The sequence below is a fragment of the Pleurodeles waltl genome, chromosome 4_1 (assembly GCF_031143425.1).
Source record: "Pleurodeles waltl isolate 20211129_DDA chromosome 4_1, aPleWal1.hap1.20221129, whole genome shotgun sequence".
Classification (NCBI taxonomy): domain Eukaryota; kingdom Metazoa; phylum Chordata; class Amphibia; order Caudata; family Salamandridae; genus Pleurodeles; species Pleurodeles waltl.
The window spans coordinates 459,516,057-459,531,087 of record NC_090442.1 but is presented as its reverse complement, the minus strand read 5'-3'; the positions used below and the strand labels follow the sequence as shown (position 1 = coordinate 459,531,087).

At 44.2% G+C, this 15,031-nt stretch overlaps 1 protein-coding gene across 4 annotated transcripts in view; it reads right to left on the bottom strand.

Annotated features, from left to right (window-relative positions):
- Window positions 1-15,031, bottom strand: part of FAM107B (family with sequence similarity 107 member B) — a 183,071-nt gene that overhangs the window by 49,004 nt on the left and 119,036 nt on the right. The gene's annotated exons all lie outside the window — the stretch shown is intronic.

The following is a 15,031-nucleotide window of genomic DNA, read 5'->3' as shown; positions in this document are numbered from 1 at the left end:
CCGGGGACAAGGACCCGCTTGTTAATCATTAATCACATCTAAAAGAACGCCTTACAAGGCCACGGACGCTACTTGCTGCTGTGGAAGCTTTGAGAACGTTTGTGTCTGGTAAACAAGGGTCAGAAAGTAAAGGTGAACTTCCGGCAAAACAACGTCACCCATGAAGTAAAACTCCAACCTCACTGCATTTGGCAACTACCTGTACCCGTCACCTGCTGTTATTTGTCAAATGCACTCAAAGCGGTATACCATGTAAATTGCATGTATTAACCGGAAGCAGTTCGGAAGAAACACCAGGTGTTCTACTATTCCAAGGCAAAGTGTTTAAAGATATTAAATGATCAGATATGGATTGTGCATGCGTATATAAACACACACACATTTGGAGGGACCACGTAAACGCTTTGATTAGGTGGGACAGCCAAAGCAGTTTCACGCATAGCTCAGGCCAAAGACTTGAATTTAGTTAAGTTCTAGACCCCAATTACAAGGCGAGCCGCCTTCTTCTTGAGGCTACTTTGGAACAGAAAAATATCCACATGATTCACATGGCGGGTCCTTCAATGAAAGAGTGGAATCCTTCAGGGCTATTCTGCAATTGATAGAGCACTTGAGTTGAGTACCTTGTTTGAAATACCATTAAACATTCCTGGGGGGCACACCCCATGGGAAGTGAACAAGTTCACTCTAGTGCTCTCTCTCTCTCCTCACCCCAGCCCCTCCACACCCAGCTCGAGAGGATCCCCTTCCTTACTCCTTCATCCTCAGAGACAACCTGGTCTTTGACCAGCAAACATCAGAAATCAGGACCGAGGTAGTCAGGCGGATTGTCGTCGGAAATCTAACAGTCATTGAAAACTCGATTATTACTTGGCTCTTGCTTTGGTTCTTAGGGCCAAGCCCAAACCTTAGTAGCTTTCCCAATTAATTTGGTGGGCACAATAGATATTAGTGCTGCTCAGAAATGACCTTCTCAGTCTACTGAATAACAAAATCCAGATGTGTATTCAACAAAACTCAAACAAATGATATCCAAATTAAACTTGTTATATGTAATTGTTTCTTCTTATCTGTTTGTTTTGAATATCTTAAAAATCTCATTGCATTTTGTATCTAAGCTGACGATTCCAGCACTTTCTGTACAGAAGGAAGTGCCAGGAGCATGGTTTGCAACAAACCATCCACAAAACTAGGGTTTTCACATTCCACAAATGAGGAAAACTGTGCCCATCAAAAGAGAGTTAATTGCCGATGCTTTAGAGAGATTTTGAAACTGATATTTTGTCAATTACAGTCATTTGTGTGGTTATGGAAGAGAACGCAAAAAAAATAAATTAAAATCATACAAAAATTAATTTTGACTCTCTACAAACTTACCCAACTGACACATACACACAACAGATACAGCAAACCTGAAAACAATGAGGGGTTACAAGTGGGTCCCTGTTTGAAGAACAGGGATGTGGAATTTCTATCACCTGACGCTTGGGACATATTGTTTGAGGCCAAGGGCAACACGTTTTCATGTTTATTTTGTCCTAGGGACAAGAGTAGGCCCAACTCACTGCAGCACAAACCCTTTGGCTGCCAGTTTACTGAGATGGGAACAGTCTGTAGTTGAGGTAATATGTGTTTGTAAGTTAATGCTGTTCAAACTTGTACTTATGGTTCATTAATGAAAAGCCTTCATTATTAGGGTGAGCGCTGTAAATAAACGTTTTAAGGTCACACTGAACTACTGACAGTGGTTCCAGTAAGGAAAAATGTACACACGTTTAATAATATGAGGCAAAGTATAATGCTCCCAGAATGCTCTCTGGTTAGATGCAAATGTTTGCAGAGGCTTGTAAGCAACAGTGATGATTATTTGCTTTCAAAATAAAATGTTCAGAAAAAAAAAACAAGTAGGAAAAAAAAAACGTTTAGCTGCTATGACATTTTAGGTGCTATTTCTTTTAAGCATCATTTTGTAAAATTTGTTGGTAAATGCTAGTATTTCCCAAAAATATTCCTAATGGAAAATCAGTGTAACCATTTTCAACATGATTATAGGAAGCATGAAAATAAAAAAGCACTGGCATAACCAACCGATCCAACATTTTTTGTGAGTCTTTTTGGTTTTGTCAATGCATGTCTTGTTTTGACATGGCTTTTGTAACACTTTATTGTTGTGGGAACTGCCAGGCCCTCACCACTGTAACAAACACTGGCAAAAAGAAAAGTACTTTATTACACACAAGGATGAATTCTATAGCTAACATACTGTTTGGCAAGAAAAACTACACCTGTCCCCATCTGACCCGGAGGTATTACTCAGAATGTTGTTACAGCACTTAAGCACCATGCATGCAGTTAGTAAGGGGTCCTATCTCCAATGTTCTACTATGACTGGGGTTTGCGGACAATTGGGTTGTGTGAAACACTCAGTATAAGGCAAATAAAGATGGAACTACTTTCCTAGAAATGTGAGAAGCACCTCCAGTCTTACAGTCCACTCTATTATCTGAAGTGCACATAACCCTCCTTCAATGAATGAGTCACCAGTTATTTCAATATGTGCCATTTTAGATCGAAGCCTGACAGCACAGTCTGTTGCAAGACATATTGTGGCTCATCAAGCATATGCAGGGACTTAGAGCCCGCCCATTGCTTAGCTTTCCTTGTCACTCATTTTCCTGCCTCTTATACATGTCTCAGCCTGTCAATGTTGTGTTTGTCGCTGCCATAGTGTTGCCTCTTTACATCTCTTTTGATTGGTTGCCTTCGCTGCTTCTACTGCTTGCTTTTGAATAACTTCTCTTTCGTGTTAAGCACTCCATGAGTGAACTTGTGTTTTCAAGCTGTCTCCTTTGTGTCCTTATGAATTCCTGCACTGCTGCTGTGATGAACATCTGCTTCTACCAATTTCCTTCAAGGTGTGCTCAACAGTGTTGCTTCCCACAACCCGCACCCTTCTCTGCTGCCCGCTGCTGCTCTTCCCCAACTACTGTGTTGCTTTTGGACTGTCCCACCTTCCACCTTGTGCTTCCATGCCCCAGTCCCCAATGTTGCTTCCACATACCCGCCACTTCTCCTCCCCGAGTAAGCACCGTCTGTTACTGGGAGAGAACCATCAGTAGTGCGAAACTACTTACAATCTGCTGCTTAGACAGACTGCCTTGTACAGGTTACCATAAGAGGACTATGGCAGGAAGCCTGCATCGCATTCACTGCACATGTACGGTCAACAATTTAGAGGTGTTGAACAATTAAAAATAACTTAGTGGCAGCTAATAGCGAAACACTTGGGCTTTGCACCATCAAGTCAAAGGTGCATGCCTCTTATTGCTGGAGCATGTACAGTCACTCAATCAGGAAAGGAGGGACTGAGGTCAGTGTTCAATAGGACTGTCTTCCAGAGACAGATTGGTTAAGGATACTGTTATAAAGGATATTGTTATCCAGGCACGAGGCAACATGCATGAGATCATAGTGGCATCATGGAATGTTGGCACAGCGCTGGATACGGTTAGAGAGGATAAGAAGGAGGGCGGTGGATGGAGGTGGTTCTACTTCATGCTGGCTACATAACGAATAAAATACTTTTTACTTACGGTATGGACGATTCTTCATTACAGATGTGGCAACAAGCTGTCCTCCAGCCAAGCGTGGAGTGAACCCAGACCCCCAGAGCGTGCAGCAACGAAGAGGTGGAGCTGTGCTGCGTCGTTGGAGCAGAGCAGAAGAGGTTGGCGGTTCGAAGGTTTGTCGGCGAACTGGAGCAGAGCTGCCAGCTGAACTGAGAGAAAGTGATCAGAGCTCTTGGGAGCGGGGATCGTTGGAGACGTCTTCCGTGTGACCTGGGCCAGAAAGGACTGACGCCCTTCACGTGACGTGGCCCATTGCAGCGTCGGCCGACATCTTAAGTGAGGTGGATTCCCCTCCCTTGTCACGTGAGATGGCCCATTCGAGCATCAGCCACCATTTTACAGCCTTATTTCGTTGGTGGTGTGTTACATCATTTCAATGGTGGTACGCACAAGTTGCATTTTTTATTGTTTCAATGGTGATACGCACACCTGTATAAAAGAAAGGAGCGGCCATGGTGGGGGTGGAGGGAGGAGGATGTGTGTTACCTATTTGCAACAGTGACACGTACACCTACAAGTAAATAATACATACTAGTAAAAGACAAAAGGGAGCTCATTATAACAAGGAGAAAGCAGTCGGGAGCAGCTGGGAGTAGTGGTATTGAACTAAGTTATGCAGGCACTGTTGGTCAACATGGAATGTGCGAGTTGCAGTGCGCAAGGCATACAATTTGCCTCTAATGTTTTTACAACAGGCGGGAACACCATAGATTGAGTGGGAGGAGTGGATTTTGAACTTTGAGAATTATTTGGAGGCCATAGATGGACAACAATTCAGGCCATCAAGAAAAAGGGCATTGTTGCTAAACGCCTTAGGGAAGGAAGGTCAACACATCTTTAAATATTTACCAGTGGGTAACGGCACAGATGGCGAGGGAATAGAAAATCCGTATGTGGAAGCTAAGAAGAGATTAGAAACATATTTTGGCAAACAGGTCAATATTGTCACGCAGAGACATAAGTTCTATACACAACCACAGAAAGAAGAGGAGTCAACTGACCAGTTTGTGACACGTTTGAGAGAACCTGCGTTGAAATCCGATTTTGGGTATATGACTGACCAGATGATTAGAGATCAGCCGATTGTTCAATGCAGGAACAAAAAAATGCAGGAGAGGCTGTGAGCAGCAAGGAATCAGACTTTACAGGAGGCTAATGGTATAGCTAAGAGTAAAGACTGTTTGGAAATTGTCAGGCCAAAGGCAAATTTTAAAATCAATAGGAACGAAATTGAGTTGATGGTAGATCCAGGCTCAATGTACTCTATTGTGCCATCCAGTGTATTCAATAGGGTATGGCCTGAAATAAAGTTACAACTCAGTGATGTGAGCTGAACCGTTATGGGGAAGCAGACATCAACATAGTGGGTTTCATGTATGCATCATTTGAATTTAGAGGGAGGACCTCAGAAGGTAAAGTATATGTATCAAATGATGGCCCAGCCATTATAGGGTGGGTGCAGAAATATGATTTACGGGTAATATTGGACCCCATATCAGTCAAACAAGTTTTAGTGTGGGCGTATTACACTACAGAGAATGGTGCGACAGGCGACACTGCTTTTGTGAGAATGAGAGGTAGAAAACCCAAAACAAAAATGACTCCACAGTGGATAGAGGAGTGAGATAAAACAAGAGAATGAAGGAGTGAAAGTGGCAGGATAACCAAGGGAGATTGGGTAAAAATAAAATTGGGTGGAAGAGGCTGTGGTTCAAATAAGTACAGTATTCGGACCTCATCGAAGTGAGTGATGTTCATGACTGGAATGTGGTGTTAAAGAATGGTCAAAAATGTAACAAGCGAGAGTGGCTTTGTATTGCAAACAAGGAGGAACATGCAAGATCAACGCAAGTGGGGGAAAAAGGAGGAGTTTAAGTGTTCGGGTTTTATGATGATGGACGACAAAGATATACCGGGTTGTGGGAGGAACATAAGGGTGGCAAATGAAGGATTGGAGGTGGTAACAGGAGGAGACGAGTTTATGGGAAAAGAGACTAGAGTGCACAGAACATGTACATTGCTAGTTAAGTTTCAAGATTATGTAATGAAGTAAAGCATTTAACTTTTACACCAGAATATACTGTTGTAAACATGAAAATGTGATAAGTATTCTTAGGTTTTGTGAGTATTTGTATTTAGGAAAGAAAGGGGATATGTTATAATGGATATTGTTATCCAGCCTCGTGGCAACATGCATGAGGTCACAGTGGCATCATGGAATGTTGGCACGGGGCTGGAGACGGTTAGAGAGGCTAAGAAGGAGGTGGTTCTACTTCCTGCTGGCTACATAACGAATAAAATACTCTTTACTTTCGGTATGGATGATTCTTCATTACAGATAACAGCAAACCTTAACTGCGAAACAGCTCAGACGCTGCCGTCTACCAAGCAGCACTGAGGTATGTCTGTGGGGTCTACTAACCAAGGAAGAAACGCTAAGGGGCTCTGGAAATGGGAGCAGCAAGGAAGACCCGTGGGGAGTGCGGAAGTGCTGCCAGTTATTCAGTAATACTTCGCTCAAGTTCCCATGTCTCTGGAGTACCTGCCATTCTCTGCTTCCTCTTTCTTCTCCTTGCTCAGGGCTTAAATGTTCTACATCCTATTCTTCGGTTGCAGCCTCTTCCCTCACCAACCTCCCAAGTCAGGTAATTCCCACAAAATATCTCACAGCAGCATGCAGGTTTATTAGAGATTGGATTCAGCAGCAGCAACATACTGCTTTCTCGCCAACTGCTATGTCGCCCAGCGTCTTAAGTGAAACCTTCAGCCAGCCCTTACCTGGTACCCAACAGCACTCTGCATTCTGGAACCTGTAGTTCCACAGTATAACATTTTATGTATGGGCTTCCAAACTGCTGTTGCGTTAAGAGCCAGACGGCATTACGGTATGAAATGACTGTTATAACTTTGAGTGGTGGCTGTGGTGGGATTCCAAACTGTAATGCCGACATCATGCTGGGAATATTGGTAAGGCCAATCTTGAGAGCAGTTGATAGAGGATGGCCTTCGGGTCTGATCATTTGTAGGTATTGTGTCGGAATAATGGTCAGCCACTTGGAAGTGTGTCCCTACATTGTCAGTTACAGTAGTGGCATCGGGCATCTTGTCATCTATACTCCCACTCTCCTTCAGAAGAAACCGGTGACAAGAAAGGACATCTATCCGCTTCTCTACGTAAACTAAATGAGTGTAGAGATATGGGGAAGTGGGGTAGCCAGGATATGGGAGGAAGTTAGTCGGGGACAGATAGGAAAAGAACAAAGAAGTGAGAGGGGAGAAATCAAAATACAAAAGCAGGTGTGTTCAAGCAAGATAGAGAGTCATAGGCCGTGAGCAAGAACCTCACGGCAAGGAAGAAAAAAAGAACAAAAGAGGGTGACGTAGAAGAAAAGAAGGGCAGAAAACGAATTGGTTAATAGGAGAAAAAAATGGGTAATCTAAAAAGAGGATGCGCGAGAAAAAAGTACAAAGTTGGTTATTTGTTCTATAAATTGGGGGTTAAGACCACCCACTGCTTGCATAAGTCAGAAAGGGACCTGGTGTGGAATTGGTTAAAACAATGTTGCTCAACCTTTACAAGAACCATTATAAATTAGGGCTTATTGGTATGGCTGTTTTTAAAGAATAGAACCAACCCTGCCTGCTGCTTGCGGTGGCATCGTGCTCCCTGCTGGGGAGTTGGGGTTCAGCTCTTTGCACCAGCAGCTCTTGTAGACAGCGCAATAAGCAAATTGGGGGAAAAAAACAGTCCAGTCTGCCAGTGGTGGTCTCTCCTCGTAGTTGTCACGGGACTCGTGGTCTCCAAGGTGCTATTACTAACCTGCACATACAGAGGTGGCCTTGGAGAACCACCTACTCCTCGTCACCAGGGAGAGCTGGCCCTTTGCACTGGGTGGGAGCCTGGTTGCTGGGCATGTCTGGCCAAAGCTGCCCCCACCACTGACTAAAATTCTGGGAAACCACTTACCAGAATTCCGGATCAGCAACTTGCAGTGTGCGAACACCACCCAACAGCATTTAGATGCTGCATGCACAGCAGCTGCTTGTGTGTGTTTCTTTTACACAGCTCAGGTTATAGCAGTTAGTAACCCATGTTGTGAAAGATGCACTGCTCTTGCCGTCTGCAGCCCAGTGGCCTTCTCCTTGACTAGGCAGCACTGGAGCAATGGTATCAACTGCACAGCACCTGCCACTGCAGCGCACCTAGCAGCATTTAGCTGCTGCAAGTGCATCAGGCTGACAAGTGCAGGCAGAGCAGTGTCGTAAGTACTGCCTGGTGGTGGGGCTCACGGGGGACAGGCCAGTTACGCCCAACTGAATCCCCTCCAGAGGCACCCCCACGACACCACTGACTCTCCACTGCGCGTTTACACATTCCAAAGCTACATTCTTTGAAAGAATACAATGTGTGCACCTTCCTGTCTGCGCATGTATTTAAAATAACATTTCAGGTCACTGTTCTTGTTTTTTCCCCAATTTTATTAGATTGCAATTGATTTGAAGCTTAAGTTTATTGTAACATTTGAAAGTTAAGTTTAAGATTCGAACCGTGTTCCTCAGCTCCAAAGTCGGCAGCTCTGGCCCCTACGCCACATTCTCTCCCCTAGGTTCTTTGTGCGTGCTGGTTCAGTCTGTGAATAACTCGTGTTTTTTATATAGCGCTTGGTAATACAGGTTCTGCCATTCCTAAAGTTGCTTTAATTCATTTACATCAACCTTGCCAAGCTAAGGAGCTGAGAAATCTGGGTCAGGATTGTAATCTGTGACATTCTCTTTCTGTCAAGACCTCTGCAGTGGATGCATTAACCAACTGAGTTGAGTAGAGCTTAACACTAGGTGATAGCAAGTGCTCTTGATAACCTCCAGAGGGTCACCCACCAATCACATAGGTTAGTTCTAGGCAAGAAGATGGCGTTGTCTCCAAAATGGGGGAAAAGGAGTCATGACTCCAGACCCCAAGCACTTCACGACCTCAAGCTGGATACCAAAAAACATCTAGCGCCTTTGGATGTAAATTGGGCCTCTCCAAATAGAGTTTAGTTAGTAGAGGCAGCCATTTTCCTAACTCTGTAGTGCAAAGAAGCTAACACAAGGGTGCCACAGTGAGAAGAACACCTTATCATAGGGTACAAAAGTTGAGCAAACTCTATAACTTCCTCCTTTCAGTATTCACTGGTGTCATGGCTTTGACAGTCCCCTCAACGCTACTGCGACCTTGCAGATGCCACTTCCAAAAGCGCTGTCTAAAACAGTGCTTTAATAGCACTGCTTCCTGTTTGAAGAGGCCCCCACCTCGAATACCCCCCACAGTCACTGTAACAGGCACAGAGCGCTTCCGTATCACCCTCTGGACTCCTGTGTATAATATCACCGCCAGTCTGTAGGAATGAGGAAGACAATCCCAAGATGGCGGTCTTTGTTGTGTCCTATCTCCTGCAACCACAGGCCTGTGAGGGTTGCTGTGGCACCTGGCTTACATCCACTACACTCCAAACAAAAACAAATAGGTAAAAGACATTATCATTTACAGCACCAATACCTCTAACTCTCACAAATGCAAGACCTAGTGCATTGAAAATGCTTTTTTGACAATGTTTTCATCTGCAACTTCTTGCGCTCTATACAAAAGCAATATACTGTTCCGTCAGTTAGACCCTTCTAGTCACAGGGATAGATAGGGTTTGTAGGTTCTCCAAGAATTCTGGCTACCCAGAGCCAACAACTGAGCTGCACCTTACAATGGTATATCGACTATACAGCAAATCACATGATAAAATATAAAGAGTAAAAAATGGGTATGAAGGACAACTATGTATGTCTGAAATGTAACCAGATACTGAGACTAGGAGCAGGGGTTATTTGTACATCTCAGAACCTGTGTGTATCCATACTTGCATGTGATTTAGAGGGCATTTTTCAAATTGTCTTCTTCCTTACATACTGGCATAGCACCAGCAACACAAAACGGCCCAAAGCACAATGTAGAGTCATCAATATTTCCTGTTAATAAATGGCCTGTTTTGCTATGGGGGGTAGCTGCGGTATTGGGGCCTGGCGGCCACCCATAGTCACCTACTAAACGTACACATTTCTGAAAACTAGACACACAGGGGAGTTCAGGGTGGTGTGCCTCACATGGATCCTACAATATTTTCTTAAACGAGGTGCCCAGCAAACCTCCAACTTTATCTAAAATTGTGCATTTTCCTTGCATTTCTGTGACATAAAGGTCCAGAAACCACAGGGATCCACAAAATCCCTACCACCCAGTGTTTCCACACTTGTCATGATAACAATTCTACCCATTTACGTGGCTGAGCCTAGTGCCAGTGACAGGCAAGCATCAAACTCAGGTCAATGGGAGTCTTATGTGGTGGCTTTTACTGAGCCTGGTTTGATTTTTGCCTGTCAGCCCAAAAGATAAAAAAAAAAAAAATGATTGCACTTTGTTCCTAGTCCAGGATGGGCACAGCAGTTTTTCTACCCCCCCCCCCCCTCCTGTGGAAGATTGTGGTTAAACCCCCTCCAACCCCTTTTAGGTCAAGCGTGCCAGCACTCTGATGTGTTGTAATCTATCTGTGGGCTTTTAACCACACCCACTGCACGTCCATCACTACCACTCGTTCATGGACTTGCCTTCCAAAAATCCTTTATCATCATTGGTAAATGCTTTACGTTTGTCACTCCTTGGGGCAGTTTTGTTAATGGCTTGGCCATCGACCCTGTTACATGGATAGTTGCACGTTTGCCGATACTTTTTGACTGCGAGCTAACTTCTTTTTCTGTTTGTGTCTCTTTCACGCTCATGGCGGTCGTGGCACTTTGAATTGGCTTGCTTATGTCAACGGTTTTACTTTTAATTTTCAATGTATGCGGCAAGGAAAGTCCAGTTAGGAATTTACAACGCTAATTGCTCTAACCCGAGCAAACGTGAGACCCATTGAGTTGCAAATGCTTGTTTTATATGGCACAGAGAAAAACTCCCTTGTGTCTAGTTGGCTTTCTAAACCTAAGGGGAATACTCGAGGCAATGGCCTCCTATCTGTCCCTGGGAGAAGGACGCAGATAGACTGTTAAAAGCATTTTGGGAGAGGGGACATGGCCTGATGTCTTGGCACCAAGCAGGAATTGAAGAAAAAAAACACATCTCCCTGGTGTCTAGTTGGCTTTTATCTCTGGGAACGTTTGGGGGGGGGGGGGGGCAGACTGTTGGGGTCATGTTGGAGGTGGGGGGTCAACCAGGTGTCTAGACCCCAATCCTGACAACCGATAGCAATTAAAAAATAATCTCCCTGGGCTGACTGGAGGTAAACACTTTCTATCTGTCTCTGGCAGGACACAAGGCCTGTTGGCTATTTGGTGGAGTGGACATTTGGTCCGATTCAAGGGTAGGCCACCCCACTTAATCATTGTAGGGGGGTAAAAACAATCTCTGGTATCTAGTGGACTTTCTGTTCATCCCCCTGCTGCGGGATTAGAGGAAAACAAGTCCTATCTGCCTTGTGGGTTACAACGACTGTTGAGGGTGTTTTTTTCTACAAAAAAAAAAAATTAAAAAAATTATATATATATATATATATATATATATATATATATATATATATATAAAAATAAATAAACACACACCCTGGTGGCAAGTGGGCTACGCCCCCCAACCCTCACCCACTGGGGGAGATTTGAGATAATCACCTTAAATCTGCCCGAAGGGAAGGGCCGAAAGATATTTGGACCAGGGAGGGGGAGAGGCAGGGTGTGGGGGAGGAATAGAGGGGGTTAGAAAAAGCAGTAGCCCATTGACGAGGGGTGGGGGGGGGGGAGGGCTTCCTTCATCACAAATAGTCCCTGATGTCTACTGGGTTGAATCCCTGCTTGGCCCTCTTACAGTGATCCTCAAGCAGGGGATCCACTAGAGAAGGATCCCATTGGAAAAGGCAGATTCTGCCCTTACCAGTGATACCTCCTTCGTCTAAATGGGTGATCTGGGGACTGAGAAAGGCCCACGAGCACTAATTCAGTGAAAGTGAAATGAGCCACTAGGCTTATTTCACTTTCAACGTAATGATGTCAGTGTGCCATGCACACCCAGCGTCATTACACACACAAAAAAAAAAAAAGGCATCGAGCTGCTGGTGGAGCTCTGTCCCAGCAGCCTGGAGTTAAACAGAAAACACGAAGTCCCTCTGGTGCTGGCACCAGAAGGTTTTCCTGCCCCTCATGCCAGGACGTGCTGGAGCCAACCATAGCACCAGAGCTTTGCTTTGGTGGATGGCTCCAGCACATTCGTAGCATGGGAAGGGTTAAAAAGGACAATGAATGATTTGTCAACTAAAAAGCAGCTTTGACAAATTTCAATATAAAGTACATCACAATCAGTTTTCACCAAGCTATTACAAGATGACGGCCCTTTTTGCCAATTCTCAGAAAATTCCATCTGTGAAATGACAGAGCATTGACATTATTTTAATTCTAGCCTCAGTTCGGCCCTCCTGTTGGACTGTTACCCAAAGGTATGCTTTCTGTCTGCTCACCAGGAAGTTGCAACATATGCTCATTTGAGGCCCACCATGTACAACTCTTTTGAACTTATTGGGTTATCGTGCTGATTTTGGGAGTGTGACTAGCCAGTCTCAATTTGTATTACTAATTCATCTTTGCCTGAGATTGAATAAGTGTGTGCCAATTAGATGGCAATATTAACTGCTATTCATTACTCTTTCAAAAACGGTGCTATTCTAATTCGAAATAAAATAGTTATTGATAAAACTCCACAGTGAGCAGGTTTCACATAAGACCACAGAGTTACAGCCGACAGGACTAAAGAAAAAGGCAAAACAAATGTTGTATTGAAATAATTTTGCAATGCTTGGTTTTCCTGCGTGCATGAGATACAAGCAGGACCAGCTTTACAGCGGTGCAACCAATGTAGTTGCACCTGCACTGACATTGGTGGGGGGTGATTCTGCTTCCAGCGGTTTTTAGGCAACAATAAACATGTCTAGCTAATTCTGGTGTTTAATGTCCCTACTGGTGAGAGAAATCACATTTTGTCTAGTGGTTGATTTGATTTATCATTTAGTGACGTGGAGGGTTAAAGTGCCTGCTGCAAAGAACATGTACCACACAGATCCCAAAACTAAGCGTGAGTGAACTGTGTTTTTTTTTTGGGGGGGGGGGGGGGGGGGGAGGGGAGGCTATGGAGAGAAAAGGCGCTCTGTTGTTCAGTGGTAGAGAGGGAGTTCACGGAGATGGATATCATTGGGGGAGGGGGAGTGACACCAAAAAGACTGTTGAGCTGGGCGCCACCAGCGCTAAAGCCAGCCGTGGACGCAAGTGTTCCTTAAAACTCCAGAATACATAGAATGTGGGGCTGATGGGCAATGTCCTGCAAAGAGGTCACTTCAACAGAAAACACGCCTCTTAATAGCATATGTTATAATAAAAAACAACCATGCCTTTAATTCTGTTCTGAACCTGCACCGCATAAAGTTTCAGTGTTGTTTTTAAATCCTACAGGGTGCATTGTGCATTATAAATTGCAAAATTTGTACTTAAATTTCTCCAAAATGTATTTGAGAAAAATGCCCATATTTTCCTCAAAATCCATATTAACTATTGCAATTAGACAGGCTTGGGTAAGAAAGGGACAACGCGCAATGGGGCACAAGTGAGACACCAGGCACACAACATGGTTAAGTTGTGCACACAGTAGTGTTTTAATTGTGCAATGCTTTTTCACTGGTCACCTATTATACACAATATTGATTTTATGGTGCTTTTGACAGACCCAGGCTCAGTTCAACATCAGAATTAGATTTCACAAACATTTTGCTGGCAAACCACACTAGTTTGAAGAGACAACACAGTGATGCAATGCTTACACAAGGGGGTGCTGGTGTACTCCCTCTTCATAACATTCCTAAGAAAATCCACACAAGCCATACTTTAAAACTAATTCTACGCCAGTCTTACTACTACTCTGAGAAGCTGATTATAGAGACGTTTGCCTTAGGAGGCAGAGGTATGCCTCTAGTCGGACAAATTATATGATCAGGCGTCAAATAGCTGGGCTAAATATCAGATATTTCCATCATGTGACAATGCTTCATCATCATCGGTTCTGCTCGATTTCTTCTAAAAATACCATGAGTTTAGTGCTTTACGGCATCCACTAAATATTTTGAAAATCTATACATGCAAGATAGGAGTTGAGTTGTTCCTTATTAGGTGCAATATATGCAGATAATCAATAAAATAGATACATTTTAAGAGCCTTCCTAAAAATACCATTGTATTTTGTACAGGACAAGTAGAGTGTCTTCCAAATAGAGGAAGTGACAAAAGCTAGGGAACACCCCTCTCAACCCCATTATTGTCCCCACCCCACAAAGCCTTTCTGAATTGTCCACTTTAAGTAGCCCACAAGGGCCTGATTATAAGTTGCACAGTACTGGTGGAATGCACACGCCACATCAGTAATTACCAGTATTGTTGCGGTAACAACCCATCAGTACTGTGCAATTATGGGTTAGGCCCCAAGGAATGGGGAACTACTGTGCGGGCCTGATTTACCAGATGGTATACTGCAAGGGGGGGGGAAGGTTTAACACATGCACTTATCATTTGTTCTAAACAGGTGGTAAAGGTGTGGACTGTGGAAATGTGTGTTGTAAGGCAGGGGTAGAGGGAGATGGCGAGGAGGGCGAATGAAAGAGTGGAGAATGTTGGCCTTTGCTCATGCCTTATCTGAGATTTCAGCAGAGGTCACGGAAAGGGCTCAGACTACAATGTAGACTTTCCCACTGTCATTTTACCTGCTGGATTTTTAAGCTGGTGAAATCAGGTTTGTTGTTCCCCCAGTTCAATAACCCAAGTGCAGGGACCCTAGACAGACAAATTTTGAAAATGTTATGAGAAAGACATCCAAACAGTAACAAGCAATAAAGGACAGTTGAAGGTGGCTATGGGGGAGCTGCAAGTAACAAAGGGAAAAGCAGTGACTGGGTCTGGGGGCAGGGGGAATCTGAGGACGAGGAAAGCCACGAGGTCAAAGGGAGCAAGCAACGATGGAAGGAAGGTAGTGGGGAGTAACAGGGCAAGCATCACCTAATGCGGGCGGGGGTGGGAAGGGCAGGCAGACAGCCTGTAAAACAATGTATTCTGATGGATTGCTACACTACCGAATAAAGAAGTACCTCTGCAGGCGCACACACACAGGCAGGAAGCAGTACTTTGTCCAGGCTCCACAACAGAGATACACAAAGCAAGGAGGAGGCGTGGTCCAATAAAAAGTAGGGAAACATGACCAACATGGGAGCCAACATATGGTAAGTAATGGGTGGGCTCTAAGCACCTTTTAAGACTTGTCTTTACATTACACAAGTACAGCACAAGAACAGCACAAC